The sequence below is a fragment of the Dipteris shenzhenensis genome, unplaced genomic scaffold, assembly GCF_047967505.1.
Source record: "Dipteris shenzhenensis isolate YYH24624 ecotype China unplaced genomic scaffold, Dip_SZ_1.0 scaf0289, whole genome shotgun sequence".
Classification (NCBI taxonomy): domain Eukaryota; kingdom Viridiplantae; phylum Streptophyta; class Polypodiopsida; order Gleicheniales; family Dipteridaceae; genus Dipteris; species Dipteris shenzhenensis.
This window is the reverse complement of record NW_028239595.1, coordinates 107-17,722: the sequence shown is the minus strand read 5'-3', so window position 1 is coordinate 17,722 and position 17,616 is coordinate 107. Positions and strand designations below refer to the sequence as shown.

The 17,616-nt window shown below is 45.0% G+C and overlaps 4 non-coding genes across 4 annotated transcripts; 2 read left to right on the top strand and 2 right to left on the bottom strand.

Moving 5' to 3' along the window:
• The first annotated feature begins 6,543 nt into the window (after positions 1 to 6,543).
• TRNAC-GCA (transfer RNA cysteine (anticodon GCA)) lies at positions 6,544 to 6,615 on the top strand. The gene has a single exon. It is a non-coding gene; the product is annotated as a tRNA-Cys (tRNA).
• Positions 6,616 to 10,360: 3,745 nt separating this feature from the next.
• Positions 10,361 to 10,431, bottom strand: TRNAG-GCC (transfer RNA glycine (anticodon GCC)). Its single transcript has one exon. It is a non-coding gene; the product is annotated as a tRNA-Gly (tRNA).
• A 748-nt stretch (positions 10,432 to 11,179) lies between these two features.
• Positions 11,180 to 11,268, top strand: TRNAS-UGA (transfer RNA serine (anticodon UGA)). The gene has a single exon. It is a non-coding gene; the product is annotated as a tRNA-Ser (tRNA).
• A 5,011-nt stretch (positions 11,269 to 16,279) lies between these two features.
• Positions 16,280 to 16,353, bottom strand: TRNAM-CAU (transfer RNA methionine (anticodon CAU)). The gene has a single exon. It is a non-coding gene; the product is annotated as a tRNA-Met (tRNA).
• Positions 16,354 to 17,616: the final 1,263 nt, after the last annotated feature.

Here is a 17,616-nt window from a genome sequence, read left to right as displayed (position 1 = left end):
GCCCTTCTATTAAAATAGGTTGAAACGCTTGTATACCCAATCTATGCAATGTAGGTGCTCGATTCAACGATACAGGATGACCTTACGTAACTTCCTGGAGAACTTTCCGTATAATTGATTCTTTCTTCCGAATCATATTCTTAGCAGCTCGCAGGTTACGAGCGACGCGTCGTCCAATTGAATTACGAATTACGAAGGCTTGGGAAGGCTCTATCGACGGTTCTCGGGGTGATCCACATTGATGTAACGAGGGAGACGGACCTACCACGGTAACGAAACGACCCAGATAATCAACCCGCTTTCCAAGCGAATTCTCGCGGAGTCATCCTTCCTTCCCCTCAATAACCTCAGAGAAAGATTTGTAAGGCCTGTTATTAATGTCTCTCATTGGTTGCCCACGTATACCGTTATCAATGGAGGCATCTACAGCTTCTTGAATAAGTCTCTTTTGACACACAATCGATCCGTCCGGTGTGAATTCACTTCCCAGTAGAAAATCGATAGGGGTATTATTCCGGTGAATTATCTTCCTATGAAGTTCATTGAAATCAGAAGTAATTGACTCACCCTCATAGAGTTCGATTATTGGTCGCGATCCAGGTGGAAGAACCGGTAGTAAGTCCAGAACCATCCATTCTGGTTTTATGTTTGTTCCAAGGAAATTCTTAGCCAGTCTCATCCGTCTGACTAAAAGATCCTTTCTCCTTTGAATCGTTCGATCCTCCCACTCATTCCCGGTGGATCCCTGCTTCGCCAATATTTGCCACTCCGGATACGCACAATCCATAACACTCTGCGAATCCAAGCTAGCTAATCATTTCTTAATAGCATCCCCTCCAGTAGCCACTTCCCTCCCCTGGAAAGACTCGAAGTTTAGAGTAGAAAAAGAGATGGTAGAAATGTCTCTCCACGAGCAATCTTCATAGTTGAACAAGCCTCGCGATCACAATGGAGTAGGTTTTTCAGCTACAGGCCTAGCAAGGAAAAGATCGGGATAGGTCGGGTGGGAACCCCCCCCCCCCCCCCCCCCAGAACCGGACGTCGGGGTTTTCTCTCATCCGGCTCAAATAGCTATATCGAGATATGAGGTCGCGGTGGCATTGGGACGTGATAACCAAACTTATTGGGAATCGAATAGCTATTCGTTACTCAAGTCAAAAATTGATGAAATCCTTTTACTGAGTAGTCTCATCCCCCCCTTGTTGCATGTATACATACTTATCCCACAGAAATATTGGTTCTGATTAGGGACAAGGGGGGTTTCTCTTGTTCATAATCCAGTTATTACTCCTCCCCAGGTTCCCACTCTACTCCGATGGTTGTCACGTCATTGAAAACGTATCTGCGATGAATAAGTTTCCGCAACCATATCTCCTCATAGAATAATCTTTCATCTGGAAAGGGGCTCGGGTGGAGGATCTCGCCGATAAAGATCTGGATTGATTCTAGAAGTAGTGATTTATATTACGAAGTCTAGTCGATGAATTAATAGGAATTGACCTTGGAGGAGTAACCTCCCTTAGTATCTATAGATCTTTCCGATACTCCTTTCCGAGCCACATGATACTCCCCACGGAAGATATGTCGAAATGGGAGGCATCCCACCGCTACCGGATGGGATGACAGATTGTGATCATTCTGTGGTAATTGGAACGTATAACCAAGTCACACATCGCAATATACCGGGCTTTCTAACTCTTTAAGAGGTTTGGTAAGGAGATTCGCAACGTAACTGGGGATTCGTTTCAAAAACCACACATGAATTACTGGACATGCCAATTTGATGTATCCCATTCGGTACCTCCGAACCCGGGAGTCAGTAAATTCCACTCCGCGATGCTTACAAAAATTAGAATCTCCTTCTTCATTATCAACGGATCGGTAAGTTCCACGGGCACGAACTCCACTCTCTATAGGCCCAGATATTCTTTCGCGGAACAAACCATCCCTCTCTGGTTTATGGGTTTTATAATGCAACGTATGAGGTTGAGTAACTTACCCAACAATTTCTCCATTAGGTAATTCTCTTTCAGCCCAACTACGAATCTGTTCGGGAGAGGCCAATTCAATTCGGAGTTGTTGGTAATTTTGTTGATGAATCATGGGATAATAATATTCTGTTTGTTTTTATTGAAAATATCTCGATTAAACATTTCTACTTTCCCTTCTCGAATCCCCCTCAAGTATCAATTTATGATCCAGATTGAAACCCATAGATCATGATTCTCGAACTAGCAATCGAAAAGATTCTGGAGCAGTATCGGGCTTGGGTACGGGTTTCCCAGTCACGGTGGCATTAGGTACTTCATAACGAGCTTAAATATGATCGGATTTAATAGTAAGCATTTCTTGCAATATATAAGATACACCAAAACCTTCCAAAGCCCAAACTTCCGTTTCTCCCACTCATTGTCCCCCTCGTCTGGATTTCCCTCTAAAAGGTTGTTGTGTAACAAGTGCATGGGGCCCACTGGATCATGCGTGAATCTTATCATCAACCTGATGAATCAATTTCATCATATGAGCTTTCCCAATTGTAACCGATTGTTCAGAAGTATCACCCGTTCGTCCATCAATTAATCTACTCTTTCCGGGATGATCAGGTTCGAATAACCACGGATTGGATGTTTCTGTACTTGCCTTAAATGGTTCCGAAAATACCAGTTTTCTAGAAGCTTCTGGTTCATGTCTTTCATCAAAAGGTGTTATTCTGTGATGCATCTTCGGAAATTCCCCTGCCAACCCAAGCAAACATTCAAAAATCTATCCTACATTCATTCGCGGAGGTACTCCTAAGGGACTTGGTATCATATCTACTGGCGTACCATCCTGTAAATAAGGCATATCCTGCCTAGGTAAGATCTTTGATATAATACCCTTGTTACCGTGTCTGCCAGCTACTTTATCACCTACTTGTATCTTACGTTTCTACAAAATATATATATGTATCATCTCCGAATTATTCATGGGATTATCCTCAGGATAGACCCACATGGCATCAGTGACTCGACCTCTTCCACCAATAGGGACTTTCGGACAACTCTCTTTTGTGTTGACTGCTTGGATACCAAAAATCGCTTGTAATGATTTTCCTTCTGGGGCACGTAATGAATCCCCCCCCTCTCGAGGCGTCAATTTGCCCACTAGAACATCTCCTGTTTCTACCCAAGATCCTGATGCTACAAGCCCATTATCCTTCAAGTGACGAAGGTCATAACTGTCTAATTGGGGTATTTCCTTCGTAATTATCTCAGGACCCTGATTCGTCGCACGAACCTCAACTTCGTGTCTCTTGATATGAAAGGATGTAAAAACATCTTCATATAGCAAACGTTCACTAATCGGTACTGCATCTTCAAAATTGTATCCCTCCCGTGGCATATAAGCTACTAGTATATTTCTACCCAAAGCTAGTTCTCCTCCAACGGTTGCTGCTCCATCCGCCACAACTTCTCCACTTTTCAGAAGTTCTCCTTGAATAACTGTAGGCTTCTGATGTCTACGAGTATTATTATTGGGACGTTCATATATCCTCAATTTAGTTATAGTATCTCCATTCCTGGAGGATAAAGTAATCTCATTACCATCGGTATATTAAATTCATCCTTCTTGTTCGGATACAGCTACACTTCCCGAATCTAGGGCTACTTAACCTTCTGACCCAGTTCCTACAATGCACCTCTCAGGTCTGAAAAGTGGAACCGCTTGGCGTTGCATATTAGAACCCGTCGAAGCGCAGTTTGCATCATTATGCTCGACGGAGGGAATAGGAGAAGCTCCAATGGGGAAATATTGTAGGGGATGAATACCTCGTAAATCCAATTCCTCCCACGTAACGGTTAAGAACTCCTCTCGATACCGAACCGATATAAGCTCCTTCTCCCCGGTCCTCCAATCTGCTATTAACAGATTTCCAGTTCCTATTCGATAATCATCCCCGACGGGTGATAGATCTACTAATTGTCCTTCCATAGATGATTTGGATACTTCATAAAAGGGACTTCGTAAGGATCCGGAATTGCTAACCTTTGCAAAAATAGCTAGGGATGAGATAGGACCAGCATTCATACCCTCAGATGTCTCGATGGGACATATACGTCCGTAATGACTGAAATGGATATCCCGAGCTTGAAAAGTGGCAGTTCGCCGCGTCAATCCCCCGGGACCTAGAGAACTTGATCTTCGTTTATGAACTGTTTCTGCTAGTGGATTGGTCTGGTCCGAAAATTGCGACAAAGGATGTGAGCCAAAAAATTCGTTGAAAGTTGTTGTGAGTGGTGCGGAAGTCACCAATCCCCCGAGAGTTAATGGACGTCTACGCCTGACGGCTCTATGGATATTTTATCGGATCGAATTCTCCGGACGATTCAGGGCTAATTTTAATTGTTCCTGTAATAGATCCGCTACAGACCGAACGCGTCGATTTCCCGGGTGGTCTATATCATCGAGGTTACCCATCCCATAGCTTATCTCTATCAAATAATCTGCGACAGCTAATAGATCTTGGGGTAGTGGGAAATGTTCCGTTTCAGGTACATCGAGATTAGGTTTGATGTTTGAATTTCGTCAACCAATTCGTCCCAATTCGCACCTTTGTTGGAAAAATCTCTTCTGCAATTCCTGGAATATGGATTCTGAAGACACCACATCGACTCCCGGAGAGTATAGATGTTTGTAAAGTTCTAGCATAGCATCTTCCGAAGATTCGATAGTTTCTCTCGATTCTCTGAGTAGATTCAGAAAAATCTTAGGATAACGTACATTCCGCGGGATATCCTCCGTACTCAGTCCCATAGCTAGAAGTAGAACCAAAATGGATATCTTTCGTTTCCTGCTGATACGAATCCATATCCTACTCTTTCTATCTATTTCTGGTTTGAATCTTCCTCCCCAATCCGAAATGATCATGCTGGTATATGTGAAAAATCCCCTGTGGTCCAACTCGCGGTTGTGGTAAACACCAAGACTCCTCAATATCTAGTTAATCAAAACTCTAGCAATTCCATTGATTATAAATGTTCCTTGGGAGGTCATCGAGGGAATAGATCCGAGAAACACATCCTGTTCTTCTACTATTCCGCTTCTCTTCCGAATCAATTAAGCTGGTACATATGGATCGGATGAATATGTGATACATTGATATGTAGCCTCTCTCCTCCCAATCGGAGGTTCCGACAATCGATACTATTCACTAATTGATTAGAATTCGACTTCCTTATCCGTATCTTCAATCTCTGGGAAATCATCAGGTTCTTCAAATGATCTTTCATGAACAAAGCAGTTGAATCCCTCAAATTGAATTCATCCAAGTTCTGGCAATACGAACATCTCCCTATCTCCTATTGATGTTGTACTGAAATCTTATCCTCGTGCGAAACCCTCCTATACCTATTCATCAATTCATTTAGTGATTCCTTCTCCCTCGCATCCCCCCTCCCCTCTCTTTCTCCCGGGTGAGGGATTGAATTTGGTAGATTCTCCCGATGAAGACTGTTCCCGAGTTGGCCAAGGAGATACCACCATCATCAGCGGTTCTTGAGGTATTGGAGGTGTCAAACAAACTATAAATGGATTTCAAAATGATCTGATGGAAGACTTCCCTGCACCCAAAAAATCTTTATCATCCACTTATCAACCATCGGCTCGATTCCGTCATTCCACCGATATGGTGAGTGGGGGTAAGGTGAGACACAACGAGAATGGGGATTCTCGACACGAAATCACAAAGATTCTAGGTGCCTAGTTAGACAGATTCACTTCGCTGGATCTCCAGAAGACGCTGGAGGCATTAACGTCAGCATAATTGATACAATTGGCGCAGTTGTTGCGATTCTCGCTGCGAAGCAACTACCGCGAAGAACCAGTTTTTGCGCCGTGAAGTATCGATTCGTGGAACAGCAATCCGGTAAACATTGATACGGGGAATATCACTTCACATACTACTGAAAATCAATCCATTGTGTCAAATCGTTGGTTTACCCCTCCCCCCCCCAACCCGAGGTGGATCAGAAGAACTATTGAGATTCGAGAATCTATCCCTAAAGGTGGACGACCTAATAATATCTACCTGCTGTTGCCACGGAGTGTCAATATCAATGTGGGGAGGGTGAAATTGACAAGGAAGGGAAAAACTTTTCGAAGTAGAACCCGGTATCTATGCGAACCATTTCTGGGGGGTGGGGAGCGTGAAGGATCCGTTAGATATTTCCAAGAGTGTTAGGAGGGAAAACAAGACCAGGGGGTGGGCAGTAGGGATCCGAGTAAGTCAGAGGATAGTGGAGCAATCTAGGGAAAAATTGGTGTTGGCTGCCTGGGGATGCATAGTATAAAAAGGATGTGTGTGGAAGTGGGGGGGGTGGGCAGCAAGGTTTCCTAACCCATCAAATTGATTGGATGGGGAGAAAAGGTTTCTAGTATCCGACATACTTACGAGCTCAATCCGATACAGAAAAATGAGCAGCTTGCTAATATTCCCATTCAGTGGTATACTTAATATCGAGTCCCCCATCTATCAATCATGTGCCTCGATGCAGGTGAAAGAAGGGCGATATAGTCAAGTGGTAAGACAAAGGACTGCAAATCCTTCATCCCCCAGTTCGAATCTGGGTGTCGCCTTGTTGTGCCAGTATCAATAATTTCGACGATTTCGGGATTGACTACCGCGCCAGACCCGGACACAAATCGAGATGCTCCATAGTATATTATGGCCTATCACGCTAGATGTATCCGGATATGCCACGGATAGGCAATCCTGATCTTAGTGTATCAGGAATCGAGGAGTAAATTATATGGATTGACAACCCCTCGGGGATTGGGACTTGGTAACATTATAAAATATATTGGTGGACGGATCCGCACTCTTATTACCTCCTCCCACTCGGGTATCATATGAAACAGAAATTGATTCCCATGTACGATATGTTACTGACTTCGATTCGGGTTCATCCATATAAGCACCCAGTAGTTGGAGGAAAAGGAATTCAATAGAATTGAATTGAAGGGATAGGAATTACGACCACGGATATGGTTAGTATTGCTTGGGCTGCTCCGATGGTGACTCCTACATTCTCTCTTTCACCTGTGGTTCGGGGAAGAAGTGGATCGCAGTGAGTAATTTTACACTACTCCTCCTAGTATAGTAGAATCCGGGAGATGTGAATCGTTGGGGTGGGGCCCAACGATTCGACCCCCTCTAGAATCTCTTGCTTCTTCGTAGGAAACACATATGGTATAACTAATTCCCTTCCATTTATGGGAGAATTCACCCCCCCCCCCCAATCTCAACTCTCTGTAGGAATCTTCTCTCCCGGGAGGGGGAGTCAACCAGGTAGTTTCCAAACGACCCCTATTGGATATCCGCTGGTTAGATTCATCAAATGCCTCGATCTCTTCTCTACGTAGATATAAATTTTCAGCAATAGGAAATATTGCAGTTCCACTTAAAAGTATTTCAGATAATAGTAGAATCGGATCTAAGCGCCAACCTTGAAAGATAAGAATTCCTCCGCATAATAATCCAATGGAGGAAAGGAAAAAGTCGTAGTATCGGGATAGGTTGGGAATCTATGGATTGGGTAATGCGCCCCCCCCCCCCCAAAAAACCATGGGTGATTTTTTCATTTCGTTGTGGCTTAAGCAGGACCAGTAGTTGGAGCGAGGTGTTATCTCTCACTTCTCATCCACGTCAGTTTCTTCTGTCGAACTTCCCGGATCCTCTTTCACCGGATTGAATCGGGAAATAGATAGATAATCTTGATATATCCGAATCAATGGATAGATAGAAAAATCTCTCCACGTTTCAAATTTCAATCCGGTTTGTTCTTTATGCACCCGATCCACCCCGTTCCGTAAAAATAGGATCTTTAGACTCATGTCTGACTCCATTGGTTACCCATAAATCCATATGTACATATAGATCTCCCCTCCAGAGGGGGGAGGCTAGAACCAAAGATATCACAGGGGAGAGAGATATTGGAACCCGCCAATCCCCTCCCCCCCCCTAGTTTTCGAAGTATGGAGAAACATATTGAATCAGTTTAGTCATGGATTGATTCCTATTGGGATTCATTACTACCGACACCAGTTCAAGTTTCACATCCCCCGGGTAGAGATATGCTGAAAATCGCAGAGATGTTGCACGGGTACATTTGGGACCACACCTCTAGATACATTAGGTTCCCTCTTTGCGGAGACATACAGGAATACACCTATCACTACTAGCCCGATTCCGACTATTGCACCGGGACCTGGTTCCATGGAAATCATAATAAAAAGGATGAGTGAGATGGACCTCCCGATCGATAGATAGATGGGTCTATCTATGTAGATCATCTATCTATCCAGATTTTAATTGGGATGGGACTGTGGAATTCAAATTGGGGGAGTAAAAATTAGTAGTTTACTGGCAACCGAGTTGCTACTTCACGCGGAGTAGCATCCTATTTCATCCCCTACCCCGGGACGTATATTCAACCTTCCCTTATCTACTTACTACCATCCGCGGCGAAACAATAGACCAGGTTCTCGGATTAATTGTTCTGAGCAGCCGTTTGAATGTAAGGAATAGGTAGAAAAGCTGTAGGTATTGGAATAAAGAGTGCAGTAGCTATGAATGCGAGGATATTTACTTCCATATTAGTGGTTAATTGATTTGAGGAGTAACTTGAGTGACCCCATTAGGAGAGACTCCTGAACTTTATCGTGATATTGTGAGTCATCCAACTCTACTAGAGTGGATCTGATAATCGGGATAGAAAAAAATTAACTCGGTCTGGTCAAATCTCTGATATCAATTACATAGTATATCACGAAAGAAAATTTTAAGAGTAGTCGATTGTTTACGCTTCTTCGGCAAGAACTTGCCCCCCCCTTTTTTATATTCTTACTGAGACAGAGAAGAGGGGTTAGTCACCGCATCTTTCTGTGGCAGCAAACGAATCTAGAAGCACTGTGGGTGGGAATCTATGGATGGAAAAATCAATGACTGGAATAATTTCCCCTCCTCCCCTTCCCTCTCTCGCCTATGGGTTGACGTGGCTAGAGATTAGCCCCGCAAATAAGCTCATTTGAATACTCGTAGTGAATATCCATAGTAAGCGCGGGCATGTGGAACTGGCGCGAGGCGGATGTCTCGTCTCCTCGAAGAATCAAGACAATTGGGGCTTTCGGGGTTAATATCTCCTGCATCTGTATATCCGAAACGGGATTCGAGTAAAAATGGTTTGTCGGATTCACCGTGGATGGGGAGATAGAGCATTGACTCCTAAGCACCCAGTACATAGACTTTAATTAATTGCTGGGATTGTAGTTCAATCGGTTAGAGCACCGCCCTGTCAAGGCGGAAGTTGCGGGTTCGAGACCCGTCAATCCCGCTACATTTTATTGAGTCATTTCAAATAACTCAGTCGAGATATACAAATTATAATGAAGTAACTCCGCGGTTTCTGGGTCGAGCTGGATTCGAACCAGCGTAGGCGTTGCCAGCGGATTTACAGTCCGTCCCCATTAGCCACTCGGGCATCGACCCATAGATTTAGACCGGGCTTGGAAGTACTTGAAAACAGAATCGGTCTCGGAAGTGTAAATGAAAGGAGTTTATTGATGTTTTCAATCTGGGCCCCTCCCGCCACCCTGAGAAGGTACGAGGGCAAGAGAAGCCATAACGTCCGTAGTGCTTCTGCGAGATGAGTATAAGTACCCCCAGGGGAATTCGAATCCCCGTCGCCTCCTTGAAAGAGAGGTGTCCTAGGCCTCTAGACGATGGGGGCCCAATCACTCTTCAGATAATAAGAGATTATCTATAAATCGTCAATCTGATTCTCCCGAATCCCCCCCGAATACAACATCCAATGGATGGGGAATTGGAATACCTCTCCGAATCCTTATCGCAAAATCCCGCTCGATGCATACCTATATGCGGAACCGCATGTGGCATCTCCCACAACCTCTAGGTCGACTGCTTCCTAGATGTGTAGGAAGTCGAACACGGCATAGAGGTAACGCTGAGACTTAAACCTTGCAATTCTCCGAAGTGAAGTGAGGCAGTTGAAAAGCTTCACCCAATCCATATTTCCATGGACGATTATTTCTTTCACCGATGAACTTATGTATCCCAATAATAATTGGTAATTACCAGCAGCATCAGTAAGTATATAGGCTTCTCCATTGCTTTTGGTTCATTCAATGTTCTGTTTCCCCTCGAGGGAAAACCCAGATTGGAAATCTACGCCTCAAATCACTCGGTTATGACTTCCTCAATTGGGAATATCTCACTCCTGAAGCTCAAAAATATTCTCTCCACCGGTCTGAACTATCCCGGGGGCTACTGCCGGGGGTGGAAGCGGGGCAAGAAAGTCGGGTCGGCGGATAGCGGGAATCGAACCCGCGTCCTCTCCTTGGCAAGGAGATATTTTACCATTCAACTATATCCGCGTGATATGCCACCCCGTTCTATATTGAATAACTATATATGTGGTAACTCCTCTAGTCAACACACCTAATCCATCCACCTCGTCTCGGGATTTTCCCTCGTGGACGGAGAGCCCCCCCCCCCCCGAGGAGGAAGTGTCGATTCCGTAGACCGTAATTATTATTGATTCTCTCTCCCCACTCGCCATTATGAATCGTGAGGAGGGGGCCAGAATTACCGATACATTGAATCTCTGGGATATGAAGGAATTAAGTATACCCACTAGGAAAACTAATCCGATCCATAAGGAAGCCCCTGAAAAGACGACATTTTTGTTGCTTGACCAACCATTGGGGGAAGCAAGCACGACAGGTACACCAATTACTAGTAGGAATGAAATGGCGATTAATGTGAATAAAGCCAATTGGAAAGCAATAGTCGTAGTTAGGACTCTCGACGTATCAGAAGTAGAGGATTTGTACCATCTGATCCCCATCCGGTGGGACTTACACCATACCGAGACCGAGGATTTTGGACGGAACAAGAATCCTTCTAGTTCAGTACCCCGGAATCCAATGTCTCTTTCGAATCTCTTGATAATCCATCAAGTAGGAGTAAGAATTTGATTATTTGGAATGATCCCTATATTGATTTCATAGTAAATCATACGAAACCATCATCTCATATCTTTCGTAATAGGGGTGAATCTCGATACAATACATGTGTATCAAGATCGACAAGATCTCCGAAGAATTGGAGAAGAGCTTTCTAGGAGAGGTGGTCGAGTGGTTTATGGCTCCAGTCTTGAAAACTGGCATAGTGCTGAAACGCTATCGAGGGTTCGAATCCCTCTCTCTCCTCAATTGATTCAGTACCGGACCCGACGGGAGGGGGTATTAGTGGTCTATCGGTGGTCTAAAAGAACCACCTAGTATTTCCCAAAAAATGCCAATGTCCCCGAGGGGAGCCTATTCTTAATAATGATAGATGAGAGGAATCTTCTGAAGCAGTCTGGGGGTATTCCTCCTCCGCCCCGGTTCATGCGCCGCATCTCCAGGCCCAGGTCCCGTGTCAATACTTTCCCTATCAGGGTTCGAGGGATAGGAAACAAACAAATATGAGAGATCTGATGTTAACTAGAGGTATTTAAAATACCAGTTCTATCGATTGACTTATCGGGATGATCAAAGGTCAATTACCCACCCATTTGCGGGATGGGTACGTTCCACCAGATACAACTGGTGAGGATTCAAATTAGCTTCAAATTAGCTTACGGAGATGAGTCGTCATCGCCAAATCACCCCCTCCAGGGGGTGATTTGTAGACATAAGTGCAAATGCTACCGAAACTTGTGGTTTCCCGGAACCCTATAGAAATGAACAGTGAGTTACACCTCGCCCTTCCCTCATCCGCGAGGTAAAGGTTACTGCTGGGTATATACCGACGTATCGAACTAACCCCACTGGGGGGGTTAGTTTATGTATGAGCTGTGTCCCGGTTCCGCAAAGAACCACCAGTAGAAAATGGAAATTTGTCTGGTATGGTAGGTACTAATACTACCAAGTAATAACTTTCCATTAATATCTCAGCAATTTGTCCTAATTTAATGGTGTCATGGAAGAACGGGTTCGGTATCACGGTCAATTCCCTTCTCAAACCCGGCTGCCGCCGCACGGGCTCTTCCCGCATGCCATAAATGACCCACAAAAAAGAAAAATCCTAGAACGAAATGGGAAGTAGCCAACCAACTTCGGGGAGATACATAGTTCACGGCATTTATCTCAGTAGCTACTCCACCTACGGAATTTAAGGAACCCAGAGGTGCATGAGTCATATACTCCGCGGAGCGTCGCTCCTGCCAGGGTTGTATATCTCTTTTCAACTTACTCAAATCCAAACCGTTGGGGCCTCTCAGTGGCTCCAACCAAGGAGCACGAAGGTCCCAGAAACGCATTGTTTCGCCTCCAAATATGATTTCTCCCGTGGGGGAACGCATCAGGTATTTACCCAAACCAGTAGGTCCTTGAGCGGAACCTATGTTGGCGCCGAGACGCTGGTCCCTGACAAGAAAAGTAAAAGCTTGAGCTTGAGAAGCCTCTGGACCGGTAGGACCATAGAATTCACTAGGATATGCCGTGTTATTGAACCGAACGAAACAACAAGCAGTAAAACCAAAAATAGCAAGTGCTCCTAAGCTATAGGACGGGTAAGCCTCTCCGGACCACACAAAAGCGCGACGGGCCCAAGCAAATGGTTTGGTCAATATGTGCCAGATCCCCCCGGAGATACAGATGGATCCCAGCCAGACATGTCCCCCAATAATATCTTCTAGGTTATCGACACTTACAATCCAACCCTCTCCACCAAAGGGGGATTTGAGTAAGTAACCAAATATGACACTCGGGCTTAAAGTGAGATTCGTAATCTTCCGTACATCCCCACCTCCCGGGGCCCATGTGTCATACAAGCCTCCGAAATATAACGCTTTGAATACTAGGAGGAAGGCGCCGGCTCCTAACAAGATTAGATGAATACCCAATATAGTAGTCATCTTATTTTTGTCCTTCCATATATAGCCGAAAAATGGGAAGGACTCTTCTGAAGTCTCGGGGCCAATGAGAGCGTGATAAATACCCCCGAACCCTAGAACCGCGGAAGATATCAAATGAAGGACTCCAGAAACAAAATAGGGAAAGGTATCGACGACTTCCCCACCGGGACCCACTCCCCAACCTAGGGTAGCTAGGTGGGGAAGTAGAATTAACCCCTGTTCATACATAGGCTTCTCCGGAACGAAGTGAGCCACTTCAAACAAATTCATGGCTCCAGCCCGAAACACGATCAAGCCAGCATGAGCTACATGGGCACCGAGTAATTTACCAGACAGATTGATCAGTCGAGCGTTACCGGCCCACCAAGCGAAACCTGTGGTTTCCTGATCGCGACCACCCAGAGACAGAGTTTCGTTAAAGAGCGTTTCCACGGGGTAAGACCTCCTCGGGGAATACAAGGGTTTTCATGAGGCTGATCCTGAGCTGCCATCCAGGCACGAATACCCTCATTCGACAGAATGTTCTTTGTGTAGAAAGTTTCAAACTCAGGATCTTCCGCCGCACGAATTTCTTGGGAAACGAAGTCATAAGCACGCGAATTCAAAGCGAGACCAACTACTCCGATAGCACTCATCCATAATCCAGTTACTGGCACGAATAACATAAAGAAATGCAACCAACGTTTGTTGGAGAAAGCGACACCGAATATTTGGGACCAGAAACGATTAGCGGTAACCATTGAATAGGTCTCTTCGGATTGAGTTGGGTTAAAAGCACGGAATGTATTTGCGCCATCACCGTCTTCAAATAAGGTGTTTTCCACCGTGGCGCCATGAATGGCACACGAAAGAGCAGCACCAAGGACTCCGGCGACTCCCATCATATGAAACGGGTTCAACGTCCAGTTGTGAAAACCCTGGAAAAAGAGAATGAATCGAGAGATAGCTGCTACACCGAAGCTGGGTGCAAAAACCAACCGGATTGCCCTAACGGGTAGATTAGGAATACAGAAACAGAAACAGCAATGGGAGCAGAGAACGCTATTGCATTATGGGGACGTAATTGTACGGACCTAGCAAGTTCGAATTGACGTAACATGAAACCTATCAAAGCGAAGGAACCGTGAAGAGCAACAAAGGTCCATAGACCCCCTAATTGGCACCAACGGGTGAAGTCTCCCTGTGCTTCCGGACCCCACAGTAGAAGCAAGGAATGAGCGAGACTATTTGCAGGGGTGGAAACTGCGGCAGTCAGAAAATTGCAACCTTCCAAGTAGGAACTAGCTAATCCATGAGTATACCACGAGGTGACGAAGGTTGTGCCGGTGAACCAACCGCCTAGGGAGAAATAAGCGGTGGGGAAAAGTAATAGACCGGACCAACCTACAAATACGAAACGATCCCTTCGTAGCCAATCGTCCATACTATCAAACAAATCTTTCGATTCCTTGGAGGATTTTCCAATGGCGATGGTCATAGTTATTCTCCTATTCAACTCTTCCAACCATTTTGGGTGCCCTTCTATTCATGACATGATAGGGTCGTGGTGTAGGAAATGAAACTACCATATCACTGCCCCTTCTGAATAAGAATTTGTCGGAATCTCTCTGGCATGGTAACAATATTCCTAGGTCCCGTCGAGGGTACTTTTCTACTCCGTCTCGTTCCCCCAAGCGGATGGATATGGATAGAGTACCGATACAACGAAATTGATTTCGTGATTCTTCAGAAAGTGGGTAACCCTTTCTCTTCTTCCGAGACTCCATCAACCCGTTCGCTACGTCGATGAATCCTGATCCGAACTTTATCCCAGCTAGATTCCTTCCAATTGAACAATCAACGGCATCTATTGGATCTCTTTATGTGGTGCTGGTGTTTCCTCCCGCATGTCCTGCCCACTGGAGAAGTACAGGAAGGAGTGGGAGAAGCACCAATTTTCAGCAATCTATCTATTTGGTGAATTGAGTAGGACACGCGTACATACAGATATTTATGATCCGTATCTTCACTTTACTCGTCTATTTCACGATGGAAGAGACACTTCCTGATATTTATTCTACCAATACTCAATACCATTCGGAAGCTTTTCGCTCCCGAATCATTCGGGTGATTAATGGCGGGTGGGTGGGGGGGGGTGGGGGGAGGCCACTTTTCCTTGATGTCGGACGAGAGAAACAAACTCCCGTCTCGATAGATTAAATGAGAACCATATAGTCCGTCTTACCTCCTGGTTAAGAAGCGGGAGATGGATCGGAATGATACGAGAGAAACCCGTAGCTGGGAGTTAGCTGAAATCTTTTCATACGAGAATTCATTGGAATATCTCCCCCTGCGGAGAGATGTATCGATAGTCAGAATTCTCATTGGATTCCTGTATCAGGGTAACTGAATGATCTTCCACATCATGAATTACATCTACCTAAATTTCTTATATTACGGGTAGCAATAATTCTGAGATTCAAGACGGGGGGGAAACATTCCGAACAGCTTTATTACGTAGCGATTCGCTGATTCTTCGTTGATTTCCCCACCCACATATGGATCCCGCTATATAGATAGATATATGTGGATATTTGTTGCGAATCTTACCGGGAGTCCCCCGAGCAGTGAAAGTGGATAATCAGGATAATCTGATTCGATAGGCATCTGGGGGGGGGGGGGGGCCTCGTCATATTCGTCGCCTATTCGGGCGAAGGATCATTTCGACGTGATCACTAATTTTCTGAATTGGTAGAAACATATGTGGTACTCTACAATGTAAGGAAGGATTACGAGTGTCTGTGCCGAGAGAAAGAGACAAGTCGAGTGAAATCTCACGAGCCCTTTATCGGATTTGAACCGATGACTTACGCCTTACCATGGCGGTACTCTACCACTGAGTTAAAAGGGCTTACCGATGATGACATTGATGAGGTGTATGAAACACAGTATGTCGGAAACAGAACTATTCTGTTTCCCGTTTCTCAAATCATTATCCTGTCACTATTCTCTCAATCTTACCAGGGGGGGGGGATTAAAAACTGCTGATACTAAAACTAGGTGGGGTAAGGTCTCTGGAACTAGCGGAAATGGTTGAGTCCTCCTTTCCACCCCTACTTACCCGATTGAATGGATCCCGATAGAGAATCGGGAGATTCACCTGGGAAGGAGAAAAAGGAGAATGAGGGGGGAAAATTTGGGATTATCCGGTTTATGTTGTGGATGAATACCCGCCGGTACGTGGTCAAATAGTTGGAATAAAATACGGGAACAGGGTGGACTATTGCTTTATCCCCCTATCACCTATTGCTTTATCACCCTATCACCAAGTTAATTTTCGTTTGCGGAGACGGGATTCGAACCCGTGACCTCAAGGTTATGAGCCTTGCGAGCTACCAAGCTGCTCTACCCCGCGTGGTTGATTCCCTCGCTGTAATTATTATACAGTCTTCAAATAATTACATTGAACACGAGGGAATCTTGTGAATTTATGGAGATCGATTCTCCAACAATTCGTGTGGGAAAACCAATATTTATCTACCAACTCGATTTTATTACTCCAGGCAGCAAACAAGCGTGTGCCATTTCGCGTGGTACGTGTCTGGATGAACCAAAGTCTCGATAATTGGATCTGGGGCGTCCGGTTAGGGAGCATCGGTTACGAAGACGGGTGGGTGCACTGTTACGTGGTGGAGATTGGAACGCCTCAGAAACCTCTAATTTTTCTTGTATTGATAAACCCCCCCTCATTCTCTGTTTCAGGGATTGACGTATGAGATAATATTTCCTCACCAGTTTTTGTTTCTTCTTCTCTTTCTCAATGAGACTCCTCTTTGCCGTAATTTCCTAGTCGGCGATATTGGAATGTTATTATAGAATGGATGGAATTTGGGATAGAGTCCAATTGAAGTGCTATGATTTGCCACCCATCCGTGCTATCTATCCATCAGAGACAGATTTTAATCGTGGATAAGTTGGGCTTACCACTGGCTCGAATGCCAAAGGTAAGCCCAATGCGATACATGCTTTTAGCTTTTATTGAGGCGAAACACAGAGCTACCCAAATTTACCCGATGTGGATGCTATTGAGAAAGCTGCATAGGTAAATATATAACCTACGGAGAAGTGGGCTAGTCCCACTAATCGTGCTTGAACGATAGAAAGAGCGACTGGTTTGTCTTTCCAGCGAATCAGATTGGCCAAAGGTGTGCGTTCATGAGCCCGAGCCAGAGTTTCAATAAGTTCTTGCCAATAACCGCGCCAGGAGATGGGAAACGTGAATCCAGTAGCCCGAACGAGATGTCCAAACGAAAACATCCATGCCCAGACGGATAAACTGTTCATACCGAAAGGATTGTAACCGTTAATGAGTTGTGAAGAATTCAGCCGTAGATAATCCCTCAACCATCCCATCAAGTAAGTAGAGGATTCATTGAATTGAGCTACATTTCCCTGCCACAGGGTAATATGCTTCCGGTGCCAGTAAAAGGTGACCCATCCAATTGTATTCGACATCCGGAAACTGCCAGATAAAATGCATCCCAGGCCGAGATGTCACAGGTACCACCTCTACCTGGACCGTCGCAAGGAAAACTATAACCAAATTCTTTCTTATCCGGCATCAGCTTGGAGCCGCGCGCATCTAATGCACCCTTCACTAGAATCGGTGTAGTTGTAT